Genomic DNA, 15,719 nt, shown 5'->3' on the forward strand with positions numbered 1-15,719 from the left:
TTCTCTCTTCTCTCTCTTTCTCTCTCTCTCTCTCTCTCTCTCTCTCTGTCCCGCCCCTGTCTGCCTGTCCACTGCTCCCATTCTCTCTCTCTCTCAATTGAAAATAGATATAGATAGATGATAGATAAAATAAAAATCTAAGTGTGATTTAGAGGAGATGGAGAAAAAACATGAAAATAGAAAGTCAACATAAAAGTTAAAGTAAAAAAAAAAAAAAAAGGAAGATGATAGACCAAGAAAATACTAAACAAAAGAATGCCAGTGAAGCTATCTCCATATTGGGTTAAAATAGACTTAGGGGCAAAAACATAGCTAAAAATAAAGAGACTTCGTACATAATGATAAAAGTTTCAACTCATCAAGAAGACACGATTCTAAACTGTTACGCATCAAAACAAAGTTCAAGATATATAAAGCAAAACATGACAAAAACCACAAGAGGAAGTTTAAAAATTCGCATAGTAAGAGATTTTTCATACATCCATCCCAGTGACTGATCATGCTGACAAAAAATTACCAAGAATAATAGAAAATTTGAACAGTGCAAATAAGAAAGTTCTCCTGATGGTACATGGAATGATGCGCCCAACGTAGGAGGAAGCGCATTTATTTTAAAGCATTCATGGAATAAGTACAAAAATATGTTCTAGACCATAGAGCTGCCTCAACAAATCCTAAGAATCCTGTATTCCTTGTACCTAATGCATTCGTGTACGAAATTTAATAACAAAAACACATCCACTAAAAGTCCATAGACCTGGAGGTGTCTGGGTGGCTCAGACGATTAAGTGTCCAGCTTCGGCTCAGGTCATGATCTCATAGTTTGTGGGTTTGAGACCTGCATCGGGCTCCGTGCTGATGGCTCAGAGCCTGGAGCCTGCTTCAGATTCTGTGTCTCCCTCTTTCTCTGCTCCTCCCCCGCTCATGCTCTGTCTCTCTCTCCTTCAAAAATAAATAAAAACATTAAGAATTCAAAAGAATAACAGAAGAAAGCCAATGAAAGCAGAAGAATAAAATATTAAAGTTACGAGCAAAGTAAAAGGCACACACCAAAGTGCAGCAGAAAGAATAATCAAAGCCAAAGGTTGGTTCTTTGGGGAAAAAAAAAAAAAAGCTTTCTAAAAAGCCAATTCCCTTGCATGCTGAATCAGAAGAAAATAAGAAGATGGTGGGGAGGGAGAATGAAAAAATAAACAATATTAAGAAACAGAAAGGGAATACCTGGGTGTTTCAGTGGGTTGAATGTCCAACTTCGGCTCAAGTTACGATCTCACAGCTCACGAGTTCAAGCCCCGTGTTGGGCTCTCCACTGTCTGCACAGAGCCTGCTTCGAATCTTCTGTCTCCCCCTCTCTCTGACTCTCCCCTGCTTGCACTCTCTCTCTCAAATATAAATAAACATTAAAAACAAAAAAGAATTAGATAGAGGTCATAACTGCACAGGCTGTAATGATTGAACAAGCGGAAAAAAAAAGAGTTTATTATGGAAACTTTGTGATACATTTTAAAGTTTAGACAAAATGGATGCATTCTTTAAAAAGAAATACACCCCACCAAAGAACCAGCAGAAAAACCGTGGAGAGTCTAATGACCTTTAGAGAAATTGAATCATTAGTTAAAAATCTTCCCAGAAAAGAAAAACCAGGCCCAAATGATTTATCAGCAATTTCTACCAAATGTTTTAGGAACCACTCTTCCAGATAATAGAAAAAGAGGAAACATGCCCAGATTGTTTTAAAAGGCTAGCGTCACCTCAATTCCAAGACTAGGCAAGGACAATATCCGCAAGAAAACTCAGTCTAGTCTCGCTCCAAACCTGCGTTCGTCAGGAGAGAGGATACGGGTTTGCAGTGACAGATCCCCCGATCTCAGTGGTCTTGCACAGGGAAGGTTTGGTTCACTGCCGTGTCTTAGCCGAGGGACAGACAGCTCTATTCCAAGCAGTCACTCAGGGGGCTGGGCTGCTTCTTCCCTCTTGGGGCGACACCCACCCAGAACAAGTGGTTTCCCAAGTTGCCACAATAGGGGAAGAAAGGGCTGGAAAACCATGTAGGGTGATTCTAAGACTTAGACCATTGTCACATGCTGAGTAGTGTCGTCCCCCAGAATTCACATGGTGAACTCCTAACCCCAGTCCCTCATATTGTGACCGTATTTGGAGACAGAGCCTTTATTTTTTTTTAATGTTTTATTTATTATTTTTGAGAGAGATAGAGACAGAATGTGAATAGGTTAGGGGCAGAGAGAGAGGGAGACACAGAATCCGAAGCAAGCTCCAGGCTCTGAGTTGTTAGCACAGAGCCCGATGTGAGGCTCACACTCACGAGCTGTGAGATCATGACCTGAGCCGAAGTCGGATGCTCAACCGACTGAGCCACCCAAGTGCCCCGGAGACAGAGCCTTTTAAGAGGTAATTAAGGTGAAATGAAGTCACAGGGTGTGTCTTTATTCAATATCCTTGTCCTTATAAGAAGAAGAGTTTAGGACACAGACTCACACAGACCAGGAAGGACCCCGCGAAGACACAACTAAAGAGAAGCCATGTGCAAACCAAAGCGAGAGGCCTCAGAAGAAATTAAACCTGCCATCATCATGATTTTGGACTTCAAGCCAACAGAACAGTGAGAAAATTAATTTCTGTTGTTCAAGAGCCCCAGTGTGTGGTATTTTGTCGGGGCAGCCCTGGCAAACTAACAAGACTATCGTTCCTGTAATTGGAACTCAGTCCCACGGTCCCGATCTGACCCCAGAGGAGGCTGGGAAATCTGCCGGGAAGAGGAAACGGTGTGTGCAACCCTGGCATGGCTCTCACACCTGAACCACTCTGTGAAAGTCTTAAACAGAATATCCCCTATGAATCGATTAGAAAAAGACAACCAACCCCACAGCATAATGGACCGAAACATCGGGCATTGGCTACAAAAGAAAGCATGAGGGTCCATAAACACATAAAAGGCGAGAATCTTGGTTGCTACTCTAAGCGCGGTCCTCGGAGCCAGAGCCATGGCATCATCTAGGATATGTTGGAATTCAGGAAAAGGAAAAGGAAAAACACACCAAGACACCATCTGGCACCTACCAGATTGGCAAAGATTGAAAGTCAATACCAGGGACGCGGGGGTGGCTCAGTCAGTTTAGCGTCCGACTCTTGGTTTTGGCGCAGGTCATGATCTCACAACTCGCGAGTTCGAGCCCCACGTCGGGCTCCGCGTTGACATCGTGGAGCCTGCTTGGGATTCTCTGTCTCCCTCTCTCTCTGCCCCTCCCCCGCTCACATGCATGCACGCACTCTTGCGCTCTCTCTCTCTCAAAAATAAACAAACTTAAAAAAAAAAAGTCAATACCAAAAGCAACGACGATGTGGAAAACAGAATGTTCACCACACCCCACTGCAGGAGACAGGCACCGGCACGATCGTGTTGGAAAACAGCTTGCCAGGTCTTCATAAAGTGGAGTAGGTGCTTGCCCTGGCCCTCGACAACTCCACTCCTAGCTGTAAACTACGCATCTAGTGCAGTGCCTCCCAAACTTTAATGCGGATACGATTTTCTTACGATGCAGATGCTGATTCTGCAGGGCTAGGAAAGGTCCCTAGAAATGACATTCTGCATTTTTAACAAGTTCCCGGGAGATGTCAACCCTGTCGTGCTGAGAACCACCCTCAGAGTGGCAAACAGCTTGAGTGGATATTCAGAGCGACTTTCCTGAAGCCCAAATCCCCAAATTCCAGCAACATTAGTTTGGGCAAATAAATTGCTGCGTATTACAGTGTAGCCACACACCAGAACCCTACTTAGAAGTGAAAATAAATAGAGGCGCCTGGGTGGCTCAGTCGGTTAAGCGTCTGACTCTTGGTTTCAGCTCAGGTCATGATCTCACGGTTTGTGAGCTTGAGTCCCGAACCGGACTCTGCTCTGCCGGTTCGGATTCTGCTTGGGACTCTCTTCCTCTCTCTCCCTCTCTGCCCTTCCCCCACTCTCTATCTCTCTCTAAAAATAAACTAAAAAAATTTTTTTTTAATTTAAACTTTTTTTTTAAGTGAAAATAAATAAATTACTGCTCACACACAACAGGAGAGAACACAACAATATTAAGCAGAAAAAGCCAGGTGCAGAAGAAAATATGCAGCATGATCCCATTATATGAGGTTCAAAATCACGCAGAGCTAAATAACATATTGTTTGGGAGTGCATACGTGCCGGGTAAAACTTTGGAGAAAAGAAAAAGAATGAGGGAAAAAAAAGGCCAGTAAGGAAATGATTAGCACGAAAGTGAGGGTAGGGCTGGCAGGGAGGGGGAGGCATGTGATGGGGGATAAATACTCAGGGGGTTTCTGGGGTCCTGGCAGGGCTCTATTTCTCCGGCTGAATGGTGAATATATGGGCGCTTTTATTTTATTATTATTCCTTAAACTGCATATATACATTTTATGTACTCTTTTGAATTAAAAAAAGTAGCAGGAAGCCTTTTTGTGTTAAAATCCCAAGTGGCTAGTAAAATAAACCCAGTGAATTATAAAAAGTCTAGATTTTGAGAGTCGAGGTTTACTCGTACCTCTGAAACAACACACACACACACACACACACACACACACACACCTTGATTTGCAAGTCATACAATATTGGACACAAACAGGAGACCTCAGGCACGAGCTTCCTCTTTCCAGCTGAGATTCTCAGCTACGCACAAGTGGACGAGCGGACAGAACCCGCAGAATCAGTGCAGACAGGAAACCGCCCGGCACTGCAGCCCCATCGATGCGTTCACAAGGGTCAGAGTGGTTGGCTGTGGACGGTGGGGAAGCTCAGTTTCAGAAGAGCTCTGGGGACACCCACCTTCCTTCTCCAAAAATCGTATCAAACTTTCCCTCTCCCACGTTCAAAGGAATGCCCCACCAGCCAGCTGTGGGAGCCAAAGCAGGGCAGTCTGGTTTTTTTCTAATGTGTATTTATTTTCAAGAGAGAGACGGAGTGCGAGCAGGGGAGGGGCAGAGAGAGGGGGAGACACAGATTCCAAAGCAGGTTCTAGGCTCCGAGCTGTCAGCATAGAGCCCGACGCGGGGCTTGAACTCACAAACTGTGAGATCACGACCTGAGCCAATGGGGGACTCTTAACCGACTGAGCCACCCAGGTGCCCCCAGAGCAGGACGGTTTTAATTCGTGAGCCTCTGGGTGTCTGGCCTGGGGCCCTGAGCCTCTGGCTCCAAGCCGTCTGTCTCCTGGACAGGTGTGGTTCCTGCAGGTGTTTTCTCACCTCCACACCACTGAGAACTCCCCCTCCACCTAGCACTCCTGCTTGCCTCTGACCACTCGTGCAAGAGCGATGATGAATCGAATCTTGCTCGGGGAGAAGCAAGACATAAATACATCCGGGTGTACTATTAGTGTCAATAATATTAATGCAATTATTTCCAGACTAGTCAAGATTCAATAAACGCGACAGTAAACAAGCCTGGAGCAGCCACCAGGTGAGCGCCGTGGGGGCCCGCGCAGCTGGCTGGCTGGCTGCTGAGAACGCCTTGCCTTTGCTGCTGTCACTCAAGCGGGGGCGGGGGTGGGATTCTGCCTCGTGTCTGCCCACCCAGGTCCCGAAGCCTTCAAGTAACTGAGCTGGGCAACTATCTCCATCCGAGCAACAATGTGTCGTGTCTGAAACAGACGGGCACCTGCTCCACGCTGTCTACAGGCGAGACACCAGAAAGCTCAGAGCTGAGAGACCCCATTTGTAGTTGTCCGTTTCCACATCTGTCATCCCACTGGACTCCGAATTCTCTGAGGACGGGGACCAGGATCCTGAGCACCCAGGACCGTGCTCAATGGAGAGCAGCAGTCAGTGAATTTGGGGCTGAGGACCTGGAACCAAGCTGTCGAGGGGCTAAGAACGTGCAAGGGAGGAAAACTCTCCACTGTCCCCTTCGGTTCTGCAGCTGGCCTACGAATTCCATCGACATAAGAGAGATCAGCAGGACACAAGCTTACAAAAGTATTTCATATTTTTGCGTCGACACGGAAGCTTCCAGAAGGAAAGTGAAGACCCGAAGAAGCCATTAGACCAAAAGCGTGTATCATTTTAAACAAAGGCAAAGGGGTCTGGGCTAGAGGCAGTAAACTGTGGGACAGTGACTAAGAGCTACAGAACGAATGGAAAATCCAGGCTATTTTGGCCCATAATCAGCACTGACCCTGGTTTCTGGTAATGAGAGTGTTCGCTTCCTGAGGCAGGGAGGACTCCTTTCTCACGGGAAATGTTAGGACCTGCTTTTAGGTAGAGGGAGGAAGGTGAGAGAGCCCTTCCTGAATCTGCCGCTTCTCAAGTGCCTTTGACTCAAGATAATCACTACGCCAAAGTGGCATATTTGGGGGAGGCACGTCCTGAACCCCTTTGCAGGCAAGTCTGGAGTTGGATGGGCATGAAGTTAATGGCCTTTACTTCTACTTATTGGCTGTGTGACCGTGGGTAAGTCACTCAGCCATTCTGTGCCTCATTTTTTTCATCTGCAAAATGGAGTTAATAATAAGGCTTGGCTTATAACGTTGTGAGGCCGACCAGAGAGGATGAACGTCAAATAAAGTGACACAGTGCCTTACACATTTAGGTGCCTTGTAAGCATCTGGTGATTATTAGTTAAAAAGTAACGACTATGTGTGATTATTAGAGAGGCAGTATGGCGGAGTGGATAAGAGCCAGACCCCCCGGGTTTGATTCCCGGCATGGTCCTTTTCTAGTTGTATGACCTTGGTCGACCTTGGGTGACAGGGCTGGGGAACCGGGGGCAAGTGAGACAACTCAGGTATAAACTTTAGGAAGACACCTCCCTGGCCTCCCCGAGTCCTGTCCCTGCTGAGCAAGCCAACTTGCGTCTCTTGTGTCACACGGTGAGACATGGAACCGTTGTCCATGTAGCAGACTGTTCCGGTGTTGTATGGAAAGAATAAACCTGAGCCTGACAGTGAACCTAGAGGGAAGAAGCAGCGAAGAACTTCCACTGATAAAGAAACAGAGGTGAAGAAAGAAGACTCTCTTGGGATTTTCTGGGCTTTCATTTGAGTGAGAAGCTGGGAATCAAATCAAGGGGGCCTTGAAGGCCGAGGTAAGACGTTTGGTCTCGATTCTCCCCGGCGGCTCCGTTTCGGATAGAGTCAGCGGCTCCCGCTTAGGGAATCACATGCCGATGGCCCTCTTCCATATCCTGCTGTGGAGGCGATCTTGCTCTCCTTTCTTCCCCCGCAGGCTCCATCCTGGCAGCAGAAGTGAAAAGGGAAGAGTCAACCAGGGCGTTCCTATGCAGAGATCATAAAACATTCAGTTACTGGCTTCTCTCCAATCAGAAAAAGATAGTGTCCACTTTATCCTTAAAAAGGATAAAGCGTTCGTCTTCCCAGCAGCTACCAACCTGGGATTTAAACAGATTTGCATGGAACCCTCTCCTCCGCGGCGTCCTGGCAGACGTCTCCCGCTCCCCTGCTCTCTACGAAGGCCTGTATATCTTTTCTCGGGTCCTTCCCTGCTGAATTTTAAAGAGGGTTTTAGAGGGCATGGCATGACAAGGGTTCCTCGGAGCCTTCTAAATCATAATGCACGGGACCAAAGAGGCCTAGTCCTTTTCCCGAAATGATTTGCCCACCTTGATTCCCCGGCGCCCCAGCCACAAGCTAAGAAACCTCGCAAAACATGCGGAAACTTCCCATCCTCAATTTTTCCTCCCCAAGAAACGGCTCTTCATCTTTCTCTCCCTCCCCGGCTGTCTCCGCCCTTCTCCGTCTCCCCCTGCTCTCCATCATAAAATAATAAGGCAGACCCGCGCGCATCTAAATCCCTCGCAATAGCTGGAGAGGGGGCCAGCCAGACATATTTACTACTAGGTGGATGCAAATTCACTTACCGCTGATTTTCAAAGAAATGAGACGTCCCTGCCACAATATTGCTTTTCTCATCACCAAATGGGGCCTTCGCTTTGTAATTTGGCAAAGCCGTCAAAACAATCAGATCTGGGCGGCTGGATGGTGTCTGCCCGGCGTCATCCCGGGAGATGGGTCTCACCAGCAGCCCCAGGCTCCTCCACTGAGAAATGTGAGGCGGTGAAGGGACATCGGGAAGGTGTGGGGCGATGGATGTAGAGCCCAGGGGCACAGGCACAGGTCAAAGCTGCCCCCCCCCCACCAGCGTCCTCTGCAAAGGCAGTCCCAGGGACACAGGGTTCTGGACCCCCAGGGAGCCCCAAGGGACAAATACCCCCACACTCCCCACCCCTGTGCACATGCTCCCGTGCTCCCGCGTCCTTGTCTGGGATTTCCCAGGGACGCCAACCACTGCAGCCCGTCTGTGGACTCCAGATCCAGAGCCTGTGAACGGTAGAAAACTCATCTGCGGCCCCAGGGAAGTCATTCGACCTACCCGGGCCTTGCTGGGATTCTTCATTAGTGGAAGGAGGCAGTGAGACGGCACTGCCCCGTGCACCTTCCACGGCTCCAGTTTCTGGTGCTGGACCCGGAAGCAAGTGCGTGATGGGGCTACCCTAGACAGGGGTGCCAGTCTCCCTGCAGCTGGTGGGCTAGTCTAGATCCTTTGGTTCCCAATGACAGAAAACCAACTCTAACACAAGCTAACGTGGCCCCAGCGATCGGGAAGCTGGGTATGTTTGTTTTCTATCGCTGCTGTAACAAACTGCCTCGTTTTAGTGGCTTAAAACAACGCAAATGTGTTGTCTCACAGTTCTGGAGGTAGCTCAGAAGTCTGAAAGTGAGTTTATGTGGTTCAAATCAAGATGCCAGCCAGGCTCCGTTCCTTCTGGAAGCTCCGGGAAAGAAGTCATTCCCTGCCTGTTTTAGCTTCCAGAGAACATGCCCGAATTCCTTGGCTCATGGCCCCTTTTCAGCAATGGCGTCAGTTTAAGTTCTGTTTCCGTCATCACCTCTCCTTCTCGGACTCTGACCCTCCTGCCTCCCTTTTATAAAGACCCCTTGTGATTAGACCGAGCCCACCCCGGGGAAGCCAGGATGATTTTCCCATCTCAAGATCCCGAACCTAATCATATCTGTAATGTCCCTTTTGCCATGTAAGATAACATATTCACAGGTTTTCAGGATGAGGACATGAGCAATTTAGGGAGTGATTATTCTGTCTGCAGCACTGAGGAGTGGGCTTCAGGCATGGCTTGATCTAAGGGTTTGAACAGAATCATCAGGGTCTTTCTCTCAATTCGACCTCTGTACTCTGCTTCCTTTTGTGTTAGTCTGATTCTCTATGCCATTTAAAATAGCCTTCCTCCCATAGCCAAGGAAAGTGCAGCGTGTAGCCCTAAATCATGGTGTTTCAGATTAGTAGACGGTTTCAGAAAATATAATTTCTCACCTCCCTTCCATTTCTCCCTCCCCTGGTCCAATCTGCAGTTTCTATGTGGGTGCCCTGAATTAAGTAAGGACACTGGGAGAGGAATAAAACCTCCTTGAGATGGCTGGATGGAACATTGGTCACTGAACTTGGATATTAGGCATATACTTAAAAAAAATCTTAACGTTTATTTATTTTTGAGAGAGAGAGAGACAGAGTGTGAGCAGGGGACAGGGAGAGAGAGAGGGAGACACAGAATCCGAAGCAGGCTCCAGGCTCCAAGCTGTCAGCACAGAGCCCGATACGGGGCTTGAACCCACGAGCAGTGAGAGATCACGACCTGAGCCGAAGTCAGAAGCTTAACCGACTGAGCCACCCAGGAGCCCCGGCATATACTTATTTTATATTCCAAGCTCGTGAGGCTGGACACATCAGGTTCGAATTGCCCTAGCAGCAAAACTTGGTGATTATTTCCATCTTCTGAAGGCCAGACCAATCACATGGAGGCCACGGGCAGATATCCCAGACAGGCTCAGCCCAGGGCTTTGACGTTTGGGGTCAAGCAGGGCCTGTAGCAGACATAAGTCCCCCTTGGCCTCATCATGTGTTTATGACCTTGAGGCCAAGAGCTCCCCTCTCCCCGGGGCGGTACCATAATTAAGAGTAGTTTCCATTTTCCCAGACTCCAGGGACACTAGATATGTGAACACATTGCTCGGAGAAGACGATGGAATTTAATATGTAGACCCCCCCCCCGCCACCTCCCCCACTTAAGTGTTGTGGCTCACGTGGTCCTGTCTCCAGGTTCGCCAGGGACAAGCCTGGTTTGTACCTGTTGATATAATCCTTAATAGCTCTCCCTTGGCTCTCCAAATGGGGCCCGTTTGAATGATAATGTTATGGTTTCCCCAGCGCTAGCAAGAGTGAAAAGAGTGTATTTCCCCCTCCTTCTGTTCAGCTCAGCCCTGAGCCAGGTGGAGCCTCTGAGGCGGCAGCTCGGGAAGACCCCAAATCACACAGTTCCTTCTGCCGGAGTCAAAGCCAAGAAGGAAACAAGCCCTCCCTTTAGGTTGGAGGAGGGCGCGGAGAGCCTGTGACCTGGCCTTCTCTGTCTCACAGCCTCAGCCCAGTGCCCTGTGTCCCCCTAGGTCCTGTCTTCTCTCCTTTATTCACCCAGATCTGAGGGTAACAGCCCAGTTGCTCTAGGAAAAACACTTTGAAAAGTTTTCCTGCACTTATTTATATGAATGCATAATAATGCATAAATAATGTAAATCCATAAATAATGTCATATGCATGTGTGTGTGTGTGTGTACTCTTATTTTCCTTTGCCTTGTTAGCTCCATTTTCCTTTCCATCTCTCTCTTCTTTATCTACATAACCATGGGGAGATCCGTGCTAATATCCCAGGAGGGGTCCTTCCACATTTTTCTTTTTCCTTTTTTTTTTTTTTAACGTTTATTTATTTTTGAGACAGAGAGAGACAGAGCATGAATGGGGGAGGGTCAGAGAGAGGGAGACACAGAATCTGAAACAGGCTCCAGGCTCTGAGCTGTCAGCACAGAGCCCAACGCGGGGCTTGAACTCACGGACCGCGAGATCATGACCTGAGCCGAAGTCGGCCACTTAACCGACTGAGCCACCCAGGCGCCCCACCACATTTTTCTTTAAAATCATGTACACTAACCTGTGCATACATGCGTATATGTATATAATGTTTCATGCACACACACATACATATACTTATTATAAGGGTACAGGTGGGCTTTTGTAGTTGTTTGTTTTACTGAATTATATGGTATTCAGTTTCTTGTGTCTCACTTTTCTTACTCAGCAATGGCCCTGGGAAGTTGTAAATGCTCTGGTGTAGCTTCAGTGAATCGTTTTGCAATAGTGTGTAAATGTACTATAATTTATTCACCTGAATCTCTAGCAATGGGTATTCACTTTGTTTCCACCGGGAAATTTCCCAGCCACCAAAATATCCATGTGTTACACTCCAGCCCTAATGCCCCTGACTTGTATATGATGCAGAATCTTTAAAAGCGAGAGTCAATTTGAAGAGTTTAATCAGCCGCCATTTTTTTTTCAAGATGTCGGACAGACCCACCAATCCAACTTCAGGCCTAGCTGGATGCTGCCCTCAGTCCCACATAAATGTAATCAAGAGCAGCCATTTCTATCCTCTCATGTTTGCTCTCTGAGTGCAGTTCTGGATTGGGGAGGATGGGGGGCCAGCCAAAGCGGATTCCCCACACAGCAACCACCTTGATGTACTAGGAAGGGCTCAGGCTCTTGGAATAGATGAACGGACCTCAAATTCTGGCTCCTCCGCTTATAAGTTGGGAGATGTGGGTAAATACTCACCTCTTCCAGCCCCAGTTTTCTCACCTTCAGAACAGGAGTCGTGAGACCAACCACGTAGAGGGTTAAGTGGGATTATGTGCACACAGGTCCTGGGGGAAGAAAGGCTTCCCCACTCACACATCATGAGTCATGGCGGGGCTTGAAGGGGAAAGTTCACATCCATCAGTAGTGATGCCCAAGGCAAACAGCGCTAGTCTGATCCGCAGACAGAAACAGGTTGTTTCCAGAGTAATTGGATGCCCTGTCTTTGTTTACAGAGCCACGTGTGCACCCAGGATGTTGAAGGCACTTGTTGTTGGTCAAGTCCAGAGCACTGGTGAGCCACAGGGAGAAAGACAGGCCTGGAGGTGCCCTTGCTAGGAAGGGTCCAGAGAGGAGGGTAGCTGATGGAGAGCTGAGGGCTTGAGGTAGGTGCCCTGGGTTATGGGTGCAGGGGTAGCGTTCCCTAAACCCTTCTGAGCTCTGGCCTCGGGCTCGGTGGGGCAGGAGCAGGGGGTAGACATTCCCCACCTGGCAACAGAGGTCTCTCCCTGTCCTTTCCATACACAACACCTCACACTTTCTAGACTCCCACCTGCTGATCTACCCACGAAGAAAGCAGAAACTAGAGCCTAACACCACAGCATCTTTGTGGGCTTAATGTGGGTGCATCGTCCCCCATTCAGATGTTGAAGCCCTAACCCTCCAGTGTGATGGTATTTGGAGGTGAGCCTTGGGGAGGTAATTAGGTTTAGATAGTCCTGAGGGTGGGGTCCTCGTGATGGGCGTCCTTATGCGAAGAGGAGGAGAGATGAGAGACCTTTCTCTCTCTCTGCCATGTGAAGACACAGCAAGAAGGCAGGTGTCGGAAAGCCAGGGGGCGAGCCTTCACCAGGAACCGAATATACCGGCATCTCGATGTTAGACTTTCCCGGTCTCCGGAGCTGTGGTTTAAGCCCCTGGTATCTTGTTACGGCAGCTGGAGCTGACTGAGGCAGCATCCATGCCTTTCTGTTTAGGATGCTGGAAGAAAAGACCAACAGAATGTGTTTAACATGTCTGGCCCCCGAAATTGTGTCCCATAGCCAATACCAAGACCCTTGCCTCCATCCACCGTCAGGCTCCCAGGGGACGGTGACCAGCACTGTGGAGAAGCATCTAGCAAGTCGGTGGGGGAAAGAGCCCACCAAAAATTCTTAACGTCTCTGGAAAGGGTGAGAGCAGAGGATGACTTAGGCTGGAAAACCAGAGACTTCCCTCTGCCCCCACAACTTCCCATTACTAAAGGCCAGATTTTGGCTTCAAACCAGACCCCAAGGAACTACCCAAGACCTCCGAGAAAGCACAAGGATTCTAATTCCCTTCATCCCCAGCAGCCTTCTCTGAGTCACCAAATGCACCCCCTCCAGCATCTGCCAAGCCATCACTCACCACCCCTCCCCCACCCCAGACACCGCCCAGATCCTAGTGATGGTCTTTCTTGGGGACAATTTGCCCAGGACTCCGACATACTCATTTGTACCTTCCTTGATACCAAGCATGGTGTCTCGCACACAGAGGATGCTTTATATGTATCTGATGAGTCATTGATTAGAAATGATAGGATGGTCAATACCAGCAGAGGGAGGGGACACTGGGAGCCAGCAGGTGCCTGAATTGGAGGAAAAAGTGAAGCCCCATCCCCAGGCAGAGCTTGAGTCTAGAACCCAGAGTTCCCACCAGGGAGGTGGGAGCCATTGTTACCAATTACTCAGACCTGGGTTTCATTCATTCATTAAAATCTTCAAAATGGGAGTTGTGTTAACGGCCAGGCATGCTGTTCTTTCCCCTCCAGGTAAGAAGATTTATTGCCCAAACTTACATTTTATCGCGCACAACCGAATAAAAATGATCGATTTCCCTGCCCGCCTTACAGCATCCTTCCACAGTTATTAAAGTCTCTAAAAATGTTTTTTTTTTAAAAAAGGTTAAAAGAAAGAGAAGTGGAGAGAGAAGAAACCAAAAGGAGACAGAGAAACGCCGGATTGCTGAGGGCTATCCATCTTGTCAGCTCGGGACCGCATAACCTTGATGTCACTATATTTTCTGCTCATATCCAAATTTACAATTTGCCAGCCAAGGAGATGGAAATGCCAAACCTCCTCCTTGGAGGTGAATGCCAGGAGGTTCTTAAAGGGCCCAAGAGAAGGGAGGACCCCAGCTCTGAAAACCGTATAAGACAGCGAACCTGTCCCTGAGCCTTTAGCAATTTTCTCCAAGTTGGGAAAGCCCAGCCTCCCAGGGCGAGGACGGGGTTTTCACTCCAGGGCCCCAAATGCATTCATCCAAGAGTCCCATATGTGCTCTGTCCCCCTGATGGACAAGCAGATCTGTGGCCCACCTGAGCAGCCGTGGCAGGCTGGAAATTCGCCGCTCAGGTTAGGAGATGCGATGGCGGAGGAAGGTGTGAAGCATAGTGTGCGGGAGGCATTTAACCCACAGGAAAGCTGCACACAAGCCCAGCAAAAGTGCCAGTTTGCACACAAACAGGGTGGGCTATTACACATCATTCATCTGTTCGTTCTAGTAGGTCCCCAAGAACCTTCTCTCCACTGTTTTGGTAATTTAATTTTACTAAATACCAAGTAATACAATTGTATATCACCCATTCGCAAACATTGTGAATTCCTTCAGGACAAGAATAAGGTCTCTCTCTCTCTCTCTTCTCTCTCTCTCATGCGCACACACACACACACACACACACACACACTGGGTGCTTTCTACGCGGGTCTGTTGCAGCTTATTCAGAGTGGTAAAACCCTGTTTTAAAACATAATTCAGAATTTATTATTCGTTACTAGATCAGGCTGGCCTTTTTCCAAATTAGTGCTAATTAGTCAGTCTTCCTGGACTTGTTTCTAGGCGAACGAGGACATCTGTCCTTTGCTGAGACCTCAGTTCCTCCTCAGGCAATTCCATCCTGAGTCCTGAGGGGTGCTGACACCCCAGGCGAGGCTGTGGGCCTCCGCAGCAGCACTGGGGGGGTGCCCTCCCTGGAAGGCTCCCTCCATTGTCCTGGGTTTTCCCGGTGCGTGGGAGTCTGGAGTCCTGTCGGGGAGCACTTTCCCAGCGTGGCCTGGAAGATAGCCATAAATCTGTCTCGGGCCATTTGACTCAGGCCCTCAATGCCAAGCTTAACAGGCACTTCCATCGGCCCTGATGCGCCAACGATCTATAAGCCATTAACCAGGCAGTATTAGACCTCCCAGCTCGGCCTCCTCTGTGGGAGCACACGCAGAGAAGGAGGGAAGGAGAGAGAGAGGGGAGGGCTGCCTGGACGGCAACCGCTAAACCTTCCCTGGGCCCATTAGGGCTGCAAAATCATGTAGCACCTGCCCAGCCAGGTCCTACTCTAGACCTGAGTGTAAGACAGGGACCCAGCCCATCGAGAAGAGGCCACAGCTGGCCGATGGCGGGGGGGGGGGGGGGGGGGCGGGCGGTCAGGACAGCGGTTCAGACTTAGAGAGCCACCAATCTCACTTCTGCTCTTTCTGCTATGTCTTCTAGAAGGTGCACTGCCAGAGTGGGCTGCACCTGTCCTCAGGCAGTCGGCCTTGACCCCTCACTCCGAGTCTGAAAGCTCCCCCAGAGCCCACGCCCTGGGGCGTCCCATCCTGAATGCCAGATCCCCCCTTTCCTATAAGAAGAGGTGGCTGGTGTTCTCGCTTCGACAGCACATATACTAACATTGGAACAACACGGAGAAGATTCGCGCGGCCCCTGCACAAGGGTGACACAAATTCGTGAAGCTTCCATGTTTTTAAGCAAAACTAATATAAAAACAGGGAAGGGGACAAAAACATAAGAGACTCTTAAATATGGAGAACAGGGGCGCCTGGGTGGCGCAGTCGGTTAAGCGTCCGACTTCAGCCAGGTCACGATCTCGCGGTCCGTGAGTTCGAGCCCCGCGTCGGGCTCTGGGCTGATGGCTCAGAGCCTGGAGCCTGTTTCCGATTCTGTGTCTCCCTCTCTCTCTGCCCCTCCCCTGTTCATGCTCTGTCTCT

General features: G+C 48.9%; 1 non-coding gene across 1 annotated transcript; it reads left to right on the plus strand.

Moving 5' to 3' along the window:
• Nucleotides 1–15,371: 15,371 nt before the first annotated feature.
• Nucleotides 15,372–15,478, plus strand: LOC122486193. Its single transcript, XR_006298050.1, has one exon. It is a non-coding gene; the product is annotated as a U6 spliceosomal RNA (small nuclear RNA).
• The last annotated feature ends 241 nt before the right edge of the window (nucleotides 15,479–15,719 follow it).

The sequence above is a fragment of the Prionailurus bengalensis genome, chromosome E1 (assembly GCF_016509475.1).
Source record: "Prionailurus bengalensis isolate Pbe53 chromosome E1, Fcat_Pben_1.1_paternal_pri, whole genome shotgun sequence".
NCBI lineage: Eukaryota > Metazoa > Chordata > Mammalia > Carnivora > Felidae > Prionailurus > Prionailurus bengalensis.